Raw genomic sequence first — 11,769 nt, 5'->3', positions numbered from 1 at the left:
CAGGCCAGCCATGCCCCCATGGGGTGAGGGTCCCCGCTGGGGGTGTGTGGACAGCCTGGGTGAGGGGCTGATGGCTGTTTGAATGCTGGCCACAGCCCCTTCAGGGTGAGGGTCCCCTCTCGGATGCCTGGCCAGCTTGGGTGAGGGGCTGATGGCTGTTTACAGGCTGGCCATGGCCCCTGGCGACCCAAGCTCCCAGCCCCTCCATTTTTCTTTTCTTTTTTTTCAGCGCTTCCTCGAGCGGAGCGAAGCAGTTATCTGGGATTTATTTATCTTCTATAATTGAAACTTTGTAGCCTTGAGCGGAGGCCAGGGCTGGCCAGGGCATGTGGGAAGCTTGGCTTCCTCCATCGCCGGGGGCAACCCAAGCCTCCTGTTCACTCCAGCTCTGTGACCATGGCCATCTTGGTTGGGTTAATTTTCATACTCGCTCCAGATTGGCTGGTGGGCGTGGCTTGTGGACATGGCTTGGGCGTGGCTTGAATGTAGTGGAGGGATGGTTAATTTGCATGTTTCTCTTTTATTATGTAGGATTAACTTTGTTGCAGGCAGAAACTAGGGAATATTTTGTCTAGTGTTACATTCCTAGGGCCTAGCATCTGCACAAAGTAGTCACTAAATAAGTATTGACTGAATGACTAAACGGCACTTTTGAAATATGTTATTTTGGGGCTAACAATACCAAACAAAATGGATTTAAAATTTTAAGTAGTAATTTTTGTGTATTTTTAAGTCTCTGGATTAGACTGTGTTATGAGAGAATATAAAAGAATGTTTCAGATTACAGACTTAAAAGTGGGCAAAGTCGTTTGATCTCCACCTCTGCATCTGTCTGTTTGATCTTGAACAAAACACTTAAGTTTTCCAGGCACATTCCTCTTTGGTACAGCAGTTTGAATGTACCTACCTATATAGTTTAAGTTTAAAAAATTTGGCTCTCAAAAGAAATTTCAATCGTTGTACTGTTGATATTTGGCTCTGTTGACTAATGAGTTTGTCGACCACTGGTCTAGGCGATCCATCTGCCACCAGAACTATGATTCCCAGCATTCCTTGTGCTTCCTGCACTCTGGGCTTCCACTTCCGGTCCTGGTCCTGGTGCTGCCATCAGAACTGCGATTCCCAGCGGTCCTGTTGCTCCCTGCGCTCTGGGCTTCAGCTTCCGGTCCTGAGACTGCCACCAAAACTACTATTCCCAGAATTCCTGGTGTTCCCCTTGCTCTGGGTTTTCCAAGACCAAGGGAGCCATGTCCCCCCAAGCCTCAGGCTCTCCTGCTCTGGTCTCCATCCGGTGACCGAGGAAGCCACGTCCCCCCAAGGGAGCAACCGAGGGAGCGACCAAGGGAGCCACGTCCCCCCAAGCTGCTGGCTCTCCCACTCTGCTCTGTGTATGCAAATTACCCACCATCTTTGTCGGGTTAATTTGCATACTCACTCCTCATTGGCTTGTGGGCGTGGCTTGAGCATAGCAGAAGGATGGCTAATTTGCATGTTTCTCTTTTATTATATAGGATATGGATACAATTTGCAAATACCTTCTCCCATTTTGTATGTTGCTTTTCACTCTGTTAGTTTCCTTTCCTGTGCAGAAAGTATCTAGCTTGATGTAGTCCCATTTGTCTATTTTTGCTAGAGATGCTTGTGCTTTTGATGTCAAATCCAAGAAAGCATTGCTTTTGACCAGCGATTTTCACCCAGTGTGCTGCAAGAATCTTTACAACGTGCAATGACTGACTGTTTAGTCAGGGGCACTGACCTCTTTTCCCTTAGGTTGTCAAATAAAATAGTGACAACAACCAACACAACAGTAGTAATCTGATATGAATGCCCTGTCTTGAACTGTAAATATATAGGTCATATAATAAGGTTGCATCTAATTAGTTAATGCTTGATACCAGAAATCCTTTCATACAAGTATACACACCTCATTTTTTTAACAGTCACTTTGGGTAGGTAATTACTATTATTATTTTTTTCAGTAAATCAATCAAAACTATCCCTATATTTTTTGTCATATTAGCAAAAGATATATGTTTTGGTGTGCTGCAGAATTTTAGTAATAGTTTATTGCGCTTTTTATTTTTCTTTTAAAAATATTTTTATTAAAGGTCTTTATAGAACAACATGCAGACTCCAGATCCAGCTGCGAAGGAGACCCTGTTATGCAGTGGTTACGGGCTGGGGCATGGCAGGAGGCTCTAGATTCTCACCCCTCTGTTCTGAGATGGGGGTGGGCAGTATCTCATGTTTGGGTTCCATAGTGCTCACATGGTCAGGCAGGAGCTTCTTAGGGCCTCTTTTACTATTTGGGTCCCAAGGAAGCATGGTCTTCATTTTGATGCCAAGCACACACTGCCTGAGCAGCACATGGTTTACGGCAGTGTCAACATAGTAATTAACAGGGTCCGCATCAGACCATTAACAAACTTCATGGATTTAGCTCTCTGTCCTCAGTGTTTCCCAGACACCATTACCTTGCAGCCTTTGGCCCTACTCTCCATGATGAACTGCAGCATGCTATAGAAGGCCCACAACACAGCAAGGCCTCCTAGAAGTTTGTAATGCAGAGATTCTGCCTGGGCAATGGCACATACTAGTAGACCTCTTGTGGCCACAGTTTCATCATAAAAATCTACACTGCCCTCAGGGTTACCAAACCTCTTCTGAACCATGGCAGTCAGTTCCCATAACTGTTGGCCTGTTTCACCAAGAATATTCTGCATCCGGGTGGCCCAAATAATAATTTCTGTCTTGGTTGGTATAACTTGGATCTCAACTCCAGAGTAGCCATCTTCAGCCAGCTTCTGAGTGAGAAACTTGTTCAGTTCAGCTTTGAAGATACCATCAGCAACAAGCTTCCTCTTCTTGGAAATTTTCACAGCCATCTTGCTGACCTGCACCATGAAAAGGAAAGTAATTAGTTTATGTTTGCCATGAGATGGAAAAGGTTGAAAATTGCTGCTTTAGGCCAATATTATGAAGCTTTGTCCCTGTGTTTTCTTTTAAGTTTTACAATTTCAGGTCTTACATTTAAGTCTTTAATCTATTTTGAGTTGATTTTTGTATATGATGTAAGATAAGAGTCCAATATCATTCTTATGCATGTGGATAGCCACTTTCCCAATTGTACATTCTCGACACCTTTGCCAAAGATGAGTTGGCCATATATGCATGGGTTTATTTCTGAGCTTTCTGTTCTATTCCATTAGTCTGTATTCTGGGTTTTGTTGTTTTGGGTAATACTATACTATTTAAATTACTATAGCTTTGTAATATATTTTGAAATGAGGAAGTATGATGATTTCATCATTGTTCTTCCTTATCAAGATTACTTTGGCTATTCAAGCTCCTTGTAGTTCCATATGAATTGGTTTTTTTTTCTATTTCTGTACAAAAAATTGCCTTTGTGATCTTGATATTGATTGCATTGAATCTGTAATTGCGCTAAGTAAAATAGACATTTATAATAAGTCTTCCAATCTATAAACATGGGATAACTTTCCATTTATTTGTGCTTTCTTTAATTTTCATCAATGTTTTATAGTTTTCAGCCATAGAAATCTTTCACCTCCTTGTTTAAGTTTATTCCTAAGTGTTTTATTATTTTTTTTACTATTGTAAATGGGATTGTTTTCATAATTTCCTTTTCAGTTAGCTCATAAGTCTGTAGCAAAGTAACTGATTTTTATATGTTCATTTTGTATCCTGTAACTTTATTGAATTCATTTATGTTATATAACAGATTTTTTGTGGATTCTTCGAAGTTTGCTACATACATGATCATGTCATCTGAAATCAGATCATTTTACTTCTTCCTTTCCAATTTGGATACCTTTTACTTATTTTTATTTTCTTGCCTAATATCTTTGGCTAGAACTTCAAGTACAGTGTTTAATATAAATGATGAGAGTGGGCATCTTTGCTTTGTTCCTGATCTTAAAATAAGTACTTTAAGTTTTTCACCACTGAGTATCATGTTAGCTTTGGGTTTTTCTTATATGGCCTTTATTATAATTTATTGAGACAAATGAAAAGGAAATCACAACATACCAAAATTTATGGGATATAGCAAAAGCAGTACTAAGTGGAAGTTAATGAATGCCTACATTAAGAAAGATCTTAAATAAGCAAAGTAACTTTACATCTCAAGAAACTAGAAAAAGAAAAAAAAGGAATCCCAAAGTTAGCAGAAGCAAGTAAATAAAGATTAGATAAATTAAATACAAAATAGAAATATATTAGAAAAACATAAATAAAACTCAGTTCTTTTGAAATGATAAACAAGCCCTTTGCTAGTCTAAGTAAGAAAAAGGGAAAGAATACATAAACAAAATAAAAACTGAAAGAAGAGACATTGCAACTGATGCCACAGAAATACAAAATATTATGAGTGACTACTATGAACAGTTATATGCCAACAAATTGGATACCTTAAAGAAATTGAAAAATTTCTAGATACAACCTACCAAACTGAATCATGGAGAAATAAAATATCTGAACAAACCAATAATGATTAAGGAGATTAAATCAATAATCTAAACCTTCCAATAAGCCCAGCAGGGTGTGGCTCAGCGGTTGAGCGTCGACCCAGGAACCAAGAGGTCACTGGTTCGATTCCCGGTCAGGGCACATGCCCAGGTTACGGGCTCGATCCCAAGTGGGGGGAATTTATGAGGCCAGCTTTATCCTGGGACCAATGCTGGACAAAGACACTAGAAGAAAAGGAAACTATAAGCCAATATCCTGATGAACAAAAGTGCAAAAATCCTCAACAAAATGCTAGGAAAGCAAATTCAATAGCACTTCAAAAGTATCATACTCTATGACCAAGTAGGATTTATCCCTGGACAGAAAAGATGATTCAACATACACAAATCAATTAATGTGATACACCACACACTAATAGAATAAAGGATAAAAATCACATGATCATTTCAATAGGTGTGGGAAAAGCATTGGATAAATTTCAACACACTTTCATAATAAAAACTCTCAACCAAATGAGAGTTATAGAAGGAATTTACCTCAACATAGTAAAGGACATGTATGTTACTGTTTTTTAATAGCATATCCATTCTTTCTTGTAGTTTAAGTCTCTTTGCTGAAATTGCCCATATATATGTATTTTCATGTTGTCCACCTTTTTAGCACTGTCTTTGACATATTAACTTTGGTTGTTTTATGTTTCCACATCAGACCCTGGTTCTATTAATTGTTCTGTCTCTTGATAATGGGTTGTTTACCTCCCTAAGTGTGGGTATGTGTTTGCATCTCACAATCAATATTTGATTGCAGACCTTGTGTGTAAGACAATAGAGATCAACAAACAATCATCATTTTAAAAGGGGACAGTCATCTCTATGTTTACTATTGCACATAGCAATTAAATATTTAAATTGTTGCTACAGGTAATGCTAAAGTAAATAGAACTACTTCTATTAAAAAATATTATTTCTGTGCTGTGCTTGGCTAACCTTAAATAATTATGACCTTTTCATATTTATTTTACTTCAATGTACATTGATCACAGAACTTATAGTGTCAAAATAAGTATTTTAGATCTAGTAATAAAGATATTAGTAGCTATAGCAAGAAGTAACTAAATGCAAAGTGACATTTGTGCTAAGATATTTGGTTGGCCTTTGCTAGTATACTTAACATTTGAAACAGAATAAGTTAAAAAAAACTAGTAAATTGAGGGATATTTACATGAACTATTTTACTTTCTCTTCTTAGCTCTTTTTAAATGGAAAATAATTCACTTACCATATAATTCACCTATTTAAGGTGTACAGTTCATAGGTTTTTAGTATATTCGCTGAGTTGTGCAACTATTACCATAATCTAATTTTAAAATATTCTCATCTCCCCAACAAGTGAGTTATAGCTAGCTGTTAGCTGTTATTCCACATTCCCACACCTCCCTAAACCCTAGGCAAACATTAACCTACTTTCTATCTCTATAGATTTGCCTATTCTGGATATTTCATATAAAAATGGAATCATATAAAATATTGGCTTTTGTGATTGGCTTCTTTGACTTAGCATAATATCTTCAAGGTTTACCCAGGTCATATTATAACTCAAAACTTTATTTTATTGGCAAACAATAATCTAGTGTATGAATATTCCACATTTGTTTATCCATTCATTGGTTGAAGGGCATTTGGATTATTTCCTCCTTTTGACTATTGTGAACAGTGGTATCTTGTAGTTTTGATTTGTATTTCCCTAATGATTAGTGATGTTCGGCTTGTTTATGTCCTTTATTGCTTATTTGTATATATTCTTTGGAGAAACAGCTATTCAAATACTTTGCCCGGTTTTTGTTTTTTTGTCTTTTTTATTGATTTTAAGACTTCTTTATGTTCTTTGTATACAAGTCCCCTGTCAAATATATGACTGTAAATATTTTCTCCCATTTTTTCATTTTACCTTAAAATACAAAAAAATTTTACTTCTGATGAAGTCTAATTTATCTATATTTTGTTTTTGTAGCTTGTGCTTTTAGTATTATACCTAAAAATCCATTTCCTAGCTGAAGGTCATGAAGATTTATTTCTGTTTTCTTAGAAGTTTTATTGTTTTAGCACTTTAATTTAGGTCTCTATGATCTACTTTATAATCTACTTTGAGTTAATTTTTGTTTATGGTATGGCACAGGGATCCAACTTTATTCTTTTGCATGTGGATATTCAGTTGCCACAGTACCATTTGTTAACTGTTCTTTCTTCATTTATTTATCTTGACATCCTCTTCCCTTTTCTTTAATTCAAAGTGAGTGCACAAAATTAAAACCATAATGAGATATCTCCTCACACCTGTTAGAATGGCTATCATCAATAAATCAACAAACAACAAGTTTTGGCAAGGATGTAAAGAAAAGGGAACCCTTGGCACTGTTGGTGGGAATGCAAATTGGAGAAACCACTGTGGAACATAGTATGGAGATTTCTCAGAAAATTAGAAATGGGCCGAAACCGGTTTGGCTCAGTGGATAGAGCGTCGGCCTGCGGACTGAAAGGTCCCAGGTTCGATTCCGGTCAAGGGCATGTACCTGGGTTGCGGGCACATCTCCAGTGGGAGATGTGCAGGAGGCAGCTGGTCGATGTTTCTCTCTCATCGATGTTTCTAACTCTCTATCTCTCTCCCTTCCTCTCTGTAAAAAATCAATAAAATATATTTAAAAAAAAATTAGAAATGGAACTACCTTATGACTCAGCAATTCCACTTCTGGTTATATATACAAAGAAACCCAAAACATTAATTTGAAAAGATATATGCATTCCCATGTATAGTGCAGTGTTATTTACAGTAGCCAAGATATGGAAGCAACCTAAGTGTTCATCAATAGACGATTGGATAAAGAATATGTGGTACATATATACAATGGAATATTACCACTTGTGACAGCATGAATGGACCTAGAGGGTATTATGCTAAGTGAAATAAGTCAGACAAAGAAAGACAAATACCATATTGATTTCACTTATATGTGGAGTCTAAAACAAACAAAATAGAAACAGATTCAGATACAGAGAATAGAATGACAGCTACCATAGGGGAGGGAGGTTAGGGGGCTGAATGAGAAAGGTGAAGGGATTAAGAAGTAAAAATTGGTAGTTACAAAATAATCATGGGGATATAAAGTACAGCATAGGAAATAAGTCAATTATAACTATATATGGTGCCAGTTAGGTGCTAGAAATATCAGGGGAACATTTTATAAAGTATATAATTGTCTAACCACTGTGCTGTACACCTGAAACTAGTATAAAATAATATTGAATGTAAACTGTAATTGAAAAATAAAATTTAAAAAACACACAAAGTGACTTCATTAGGTATATGGATTGTTAGAAAATGACAAAAGAAAATCTTATGTAGTGGTCTTTATTTTATTTATTTATTTATTTATTTATTTATTTATTTAAATTCTCACTTGAGGACATGCTTTTTTATTGATTTTAAAGAGAGAGGAAGGAAGAGGGGGAGAGAAACATCAGTGTGAGAGAGATTGGTTGCCTCCTGTACTCACCCAGACAGGGGATCCAACCCGTAACCTGGGGATGGGCCCGACTGGGAATTGAACCTGCAACCTTTTGCTGTATGGGACAATGGTCCAACCACCTGAGCCACACTGGCCAGGGCTTATGTAGTGGTCTTTAGAACCTAAACTTTAAGTTTGTTAAAGCTTCATATTTCTCATTAATGCAATATGATAATGAACTTAGTAATATACTGTTTCATTACAAAGTATTAGAAGGTATATATCACATTTTCAGAAAGTGTTTAACTTCGCCATTTGCAAATATAAGCCACATGTGTGCTTCTTCGACAAATACTTACAAATGTGAATATATGGAAAGTTAACTTAGTTTTTAAATGCCTTTTCTCCTGTACAGCATGGGTTTAGGTGAAGGTGTCTTGCTAAATATGAACTAATACTTACTTTACTTATTTCATACCAATAAGTAAAGTAAATGAAAAAGATGCAGACAGAGACCAAGTGTGTTTTTTTAAATATATTTTTATTGATTCATAAAGGAAGGGAGAGAGAGATAGAAACATCAATGATAAAAGAGACTCATTGATTGACTGCCTCCTGCACACCCCAAACTGGTGATCTAGGCCATCTGGTTCATAGGTCAATGCTCAACCACTGAGCCACGCCAGCAGGCTAACCAAGTGTTTATTTTAATAGGAAAAATTTCTGACCTATCAATTTTAAATAATCCCAGAAAAGAAGTGTCTGTCACCCTAACTGGTTTGGCTCAGTGGATAGAGCGTCGGCCTGCAGACTGAAGGGTCCCAGGTTCGATTCCAGTCAAGGGCATGTACCTTGGTTGCGGGCACATCCCCAGTAGGGGGTGTGCAGGAGGCAGCTGATCGATGTTTCTCTCTCATCGATGTTTCTAACTCTTTATCCCTCTCCCTTCCTCTCTGTAAAAATTCAATAAAAATATATTTTTTAAAAAAGAAGTGTCTGTCATGCTTTCTCCTTTAGACATGAACTAACAAAAATGTCATATTCATTCTTTGACCCCCAGCTACTATTGTTCTAATAATACTAGGGACAAAATATCTTCCAGTTCTAATAACATTATACTGCTAGTATGAACCAATTGAAATATATAAGAATACTAGAAATCATCTAATATTTATTCCTTCGGTTTAGTTGGTTTGACACAATGTTTTATTGTATTTTATTTTCCCATCACCATTTATCCCTCTACATCATCTCCATCTCCACTCCCTCACTTTGCACCCCCTCCCTGCCCCCACAGTCACCACCCTTGGTTTCTCTTCATTGTGCTCTAAGATTTTAATCCCCTTGACATTAGGCTTTATAGGCTACAACTTTCCACAACAGCAATTATTATTTGTTTTGTGGCTAGTTTGGGAAGCTTACAAGTTCTGAAATGAGGAACCAAGAAATTTGAACCCCCAGACAAATCATCTTGAGTACAATTCATTAGCTAAGATGTAAAAACGTTCATTCCCTTTTAAATAAATTGAGTTTTTACTCAAATGATGCAGTATATTAGTTTGCTATGGCTGCCATATGAAATACCACAAACTGGCTTGCTTGAATGACAGCGATTTCTTTTCTCACCGTTCTAGAGTCTGGGAGTCTGAGATCAAGGTATCTTTTGAGGCCTCTTTCCTTGACTAGCAGGTGACTACTTTCTTGCTGTCTCTTCACACAGTTTTCCCTCTGTGTTTATATCCCTGGTATATCTCTGTGTGTCCTAATTTTTTCTTTTTATAAGGACAGCAGTCAGATTGGATTATGGCCTATCCTGAAAGCTGCGTTTTAACTTATTTACTTCTTTAAAGGCCCTATCTCCAAATAGAGAACTGGGGGTTAGGGCTTCAGCATGTGAATTGGGGATGGGGTAGGCACAATTCAGTCCATACCATCTACCATATTATTTTACACATTTTGAGTTACTACAATTAGAAGGGACTTTGAAAACTTTAGTACAAGCCCCTCATTTTACAGGGGGTAGAGACTGAGGCATAGGGAGGTTAAGACACTTCCTAATGCAAGCCACAAAGATTTAGTGGCAGAGGAGAACTAGAAAACAGGTTCCCTGGTTCCAAGTTCCATACCCTTTCCACCATGGCATGTTTCTACTTTAGTAAATTTGATTTATTCATGTCTTTAATCTCTGTCTCTCTCATTTGGGATATATTTGAAAAAATATAAAATAGCTATTTTAAAACTATATTTTTATTTTCCTATACTCATTCTTCTCTACAACTCACATTTTGAAAGAAAAAATAAGCGATTTTCTGCTTAACTTCTTAACAGTTTTCCATTTTATACATACATTTTTTTTAAATATGTTTTATTGATTTTCTACAGAGAGGAAGGGAGAGGGATAGAGAGTTAGAAACATCGATCAGCTGCCTCCTGCACGCCCCCCACCGGGGATGTGCCCGCAACCAAGGCACATGCCCCTGACCAGAATCGAACCTGGGACCCTTGAGTCCGCAGGCTGACGCTCTATCCACTGAGCCAAACCGGTTCTGGCTATACATACATTTTTTATTCTTGCTTTGAAATAACAGGATCTTTCTAAGATAACTGAACTTGCCCTTACCTGGATAGACAAAGGACTAAAATCAAAAGAACCTTGGCTTTTTTCCACCTTCTCAGAATCCAAGGTGGAAAAGAAGATTAGCTCAAACCTATACTTCTCCCCTTTGTACAGACCTGTCCTCTCCTTACAGTAGGAAGTCAAGGCTTCTGGAAACTTCTATACACACCCCTTCTCTCCACTCACCCTGGGATTCCCCATCACTCTCTCCAAGACAATAAATATCAGTATTGAACTGGTGTTGAGAAACTGCCTGAATGTTCTTTCTTTAGCCAGAGGTATTTAAGCTTAAACCTTGGAACCTGGAAGGAAAGAAAATTCTGAATGCAAATGTTCCTTTCCTTCACTTGTAAATCTACTCCACTCTGCCTTTTTAGAGTGTAAATCAAGACGGAAATGGAAGAGATTTGGGGTTATAAAGTGTAGGATGTAAACACTGGAAATATTTATTAAAATTAGTACTCTTCCATTTAATGCTTGAGGTTTTACTTCAACTAGTGGCATAAGCTATTTTTCTCAATAGTCAGTTAGTTAGTTACCCCTGTGGACCATGGAACACTTGCCTTTATCTAAATCCCCAGGTGTTTGCTTCTTGAGAAAGGTGTTTAATGACAAAAAGCCTTCCTTTAAATGAGTCCCTTTGAGTAACATAGCCCCCATGCTGCCCACTCTTACCCTGCTGATTACTAAGAGATCCTTCTGGTTAAGTCATCCCCTGTGTGAAGACCTAACAGGGAATGGTTCCTCCCATATTGCCTCTAGCAGTGGTTCTCAACCTTCTGGCCCTTTAAATACAGTTCCTCATGTTGTGACCCAACCATAAAATTATTTTCGTTGCTACTTCATAACTGTAATGTTGCTACTGTTATGAATCGTAAATATCTGATATGCAGGATGGTCTTAGGCGACCCCTGTGAAAGGGTAGTTCGACCGCCAAAGGGGTCGCGACTCACAGGTTGAGAACCCTTACTCTAGTGCAATGTATCAGAGCTTGATCTTGTTGCCCACTTATTCAGTACAGACAGAAATACTGGGAGGCACTAAAATATTATAGATGTCTGTGCCATTGAGGTACAAAAGGCAATTAAATCCACATGTGTCGAGCAGATATGTACAGTACCATAATCTTAATGATTTTTGACTCTCCAAGAGATAACATAGA

The 11,769-nt window shown here is 37.5% G+C and overlaps 1 pseudogene; it reads right to left on the bottom strand.

The window, feature by feature from the left end:
• Nucleotides 1-2,085: 2,085 nt before the first annotated feature.
• LOC102241166 lies at nucleotides 2,086-2,893 on the bottom strand (annotated as a pseudogene).
• Nucleotides 2,894-11,769: the final 8,876 nt, after the last annotated feature.

This window comes from Myotis brandtii, unplaced genomic scaffold (assembly GCF_000412655.1).
Source record: "Myotis brandtii unplaced genomic scaffold, ASM41265v1 scaffold1027, whole genome shotgun sequence".
Lineage (NCBI taxonomy): Eukaryota > Metazoa > Chordata > Mammalia > Chiroptera > Vespertilionidae > Myotis > Myotis brandtii.
Note: the sequence above shows the minus strand (reverse complement) of the source record. Positions and strands in the feature narration are given on the sequence as shown.